A 3710-nucleotide genomic window follows, 5' to 3' on the forward strand; every position below is an offset into this window, starting at 1 on the left:
AATTTTGAAAGCCCAAACTCGTTCCCAGGGTCTTCTCGGTTTTCAATATGGCGGCGGGTCGGGAGAAGACCGGGGGTCGTAATTTCATGATACGCTATCACGAATATATGCAAATGAGTTAAAGGAAAGTGTAAGCTACACCTCATGTACACTAAAATGAACTGTCTACATAGAAACAACTATCTACACTGTCCCGGTGGTCGTAATTTCATGATACGCTATCACGAATATATGCAAATGAGTTAAAGAGGAAAGTGTAAGCTACACCTCATGTACACTAAAATGAACTGTCTACATAGAAACAACTATCTACACTGTCTACAGTAGGAACAGTTATATACACTGTCTACAGTAGGAACAGCTATCTACACTATCTACAATGGGAACAGCTATCTACAGTGTCTACAATGGAAACAGCTACCTACACTGTCTACAATGGGAACAACTATCTACATTGTCTACAGTAGGAACAGCTATATACATTGTCTACCAAAGGAACAGCTATCTACATTGTCTACAGTAGGAACAGCTATCTACACTGTCTACAATGGGAACAGCTATCTACATTGTCTACAGTAGGAACAGCTATCTATCATGAAATTACGACAAGACCGGGCCAGCAGATCACTTGATCAGTCCATTCAAAATGGCGGCAAGGAATAAGGTGAGAGAAATCTGGGTACGACAACTGCCAAGAAACAAAATGGAGTATGAAAGAGGAACCCAAAGCGGTAAAATTTGATGTAAGAAACCGAAAATACGGATGGACAAATGCACGAGCAACGAGAATGCGGTAGATGACAGAGAAATTTCATTTCATGTTATTTTAAACCAATGCAAGTTTTAATATACGGCTATTATTATTTCTCGGGGCTCTGATTTTTAAACAGCTTCGAACAGCCAGTGCACACAGTTTCACCCGTAGCATCACATACATTTGATTACCGTAAAATCCAGTGAGCTAAGGTTTAATGAAAGCCCTCGTTCTAGCTCTTTAGTCACGGAGGTGTGTTTACTGTCTTCCGTAATGTAATTAGTTTACATTGCATGTTTTATTTTCAATCAATTCAACCCGATTATCATTAATTTTTCATACACTTGAATGATTATCTGATTTCTTATCGGTGTGTATGAGCCTTCTGACAAGGGAGAGGACAAAACCTGGAGCCCTACTCCATGGAGTACCCTATGGAGTACTTATTTGGAGTACCCTAAAAATACTATTTCGAATGAGTACTGTTGATCCATGTGTAAGCAGCATCTCAAATTGTTCTTACATACTTAAGCCTAAACACCCATTTTAAACAGCATTGTTCAACAGTATTTAAGTCTAAGCACCCATTTTAAAAAGGTTACTTTTCGATTAGTGTTGTGATGGCTGATTACCTCATGTAAGCTAACCTTTTTAAAATGGGTGCTTAGACTTAAAGTGGTACTACGACCAAAACTAAATTTATGTTAACGAAACACTAACTCACCCAAGTTTTAAGTTCTGATTTAAAAAAAGACACCTGTTTATTTTAGCTGGAATTTTCTTATTTATTGGTCCGCCATTACTAACTTTAAAATCCTGAGAGAGCTGGGTTGAGGAGAAAATGACGTCAAACACTCACTAGTTTAAGAATGCAATGCGTGTATTTGTGGCCTAATTAATATGCAGCACGGGAGTTTCGGGCTTCCAGACTTTTCAACCCGTGTTTTGCATATATAATAAATTGCGTTTACACGCTGAGATTTTAAGCTAGTGAGTAAATGACGTCATTTTCTCAAGATCCAACCCACTGAGGTCCAATCGGCCAGTTTTGAACGTGAGTAATGGCGGACCATGAAATCCAAAACTTACACTCAAAAGAAACAGCCTTTGGATAAAACTCAAAGCTCAAAATTTTGCCAGTTAGGTGTTAAGCGAACACGCTTTCAAAATCAGAAGAAAAAAAGGAAATGATTTTTTGATCATAGTACCACTTTAAATACTGTTGAACAATGCTGTTTAGGGACATTCCATTTATAATCCGAACCCCCCCCCCCCCCTCCCCCCAATGGATGATTAGATTCCTACTGGTCGGATTTTTGGCAGAAGCCTTTGAAAAAACCTTTCCTACCCCTTCACTTTTTTGTCGGTGTCTTTGAACAAGATTCCTACCAGTGGAATTCTGATGAATCTCATCCATGAGGGGGAGGGGGGGGGGAGCTGCTTACACATGGATCAACAGTACTCATTCGAAATAGTATTTTTAGGGTACGCCATTTGAGTACTCCATAGGGTATTCCATGGAGTAGGGCTCCACGTTTTGTCCTCTCCCATCTGACAACGACTTTTCCCGGTATACATTGACCCAAAGCTATTTTCCTGAAAGGAAGTATTATTGTACCACATATTTTGTTTTGAGAATCTGTGGTACTTCATGTTTTCACAGTGAAACCATTTGAATGTTGTATTGTGGTTTATATCTCATCTCATCGATAGACTACACGTATAGTCATGTCAGTGTAAAATCAGTATTTTTATTCTTTTCTGATTGCCAATAGGGAACCACAGCATGTTTAGTGCCCACATTCTTACAACTTGTTATTGTAAACATATTTTCACAAATCCCATGATACAGTGTACTTTGCGGGGTTGTTTAAATTCTAAACAATGTACATCCAGTTTGCTGAAGCATGATATAGTCATAAGAGTAATTAATTTGTATTGCAATATGGGAATGGGAAAATAGTCGGTTATCGACAAAAAATATCTTAAGCGTGTGCAGGGATGGCGCAGTGGAGAGAGCACTCGCCTCCCTTCAATATGGCCCCTTGGCGAAGCCGTGAATAACCACTTAGTTTTCACCTTCTAAGTAGAAATCTCAATTTACAAGTAATTAAGCTTCAAGATGTGACACCTTTCTTTATAGGTATCTTGCCATGTAAAATAATGCTATGTAAACAATATATAAATCAAATTGAATTCTTTTGTTTTTTTTTTTTGTTTTTTTTTAAATTGTATTCAAAGATGCTCCTCTGGTGCCTTTTTAGAGACGCAAAAAGAGAGCACTCCCCTCTCACCAATGTGGCCCGGGTTCGATTCTTTGATGCAGAGTCATATGTGGATTGAGTTTGTTGGTTTTCCACTCTGCAACGAGTGGTTTTTCTCCGGGTACTCTGGTTTCCCCCTCCCCTGGAAAAAAAAAACAAAACAAAACAAAACAAAACAAAATTGGATTTGATGTGCATTAATTTGTTATTTTCAGTTTACAGTGTCCCTAGTTAGTACCCAGCGCTAGAGGACTAGACACTGAAATAAAGTTCCTGTCTTTTTCTTTTTTTTTTTTTTTCCTTTGCTTTGCTTCCTCCTGAAGATTTCACTTGTCATCGATTTATTTGTTAGATTTCCCTGCTAGCAGAAGTCTCTTTTTTTTTTTTTTGCATTCGCTCGGCTGACAAGTATGGGAGAGTTGCTATGGGTCGAAACTCTCTGTGTTGAGCACGCGTGGCGGTTACTTAGCGACGGAATCCTCACATGATACTTCATGTTGTGTGGGCTCACTTTACAACAGCGGAATTACTTTAATGCAATGAGTGAGACACAGTGGGCTCAAGTCACAGTCAGCGAAGATGTTATGGGGCATCAGGCGCGTAGCGTGGCCATCTTTTCAGGTACGCACAAGTACATATGATCTAGAAACCAAAGTAAACAGAGCGAAAAATACTGCGTTCTTTATTTCTTG

This window comes from Montipora capricornis, chromosome 14 (genome assembly GCF_036669925.1).
Source record: "Montipora capricornis isolate CH-2021 chromosome 14, ASM3666992v2, whole genome shotgun sequence".
Taxonomy (NCBI): Eukaryota; Metazoa; Cnidaria; class Anthozoa; order Scleractinia; family Acroporidae; genus Montipora; species Montipora capricornis.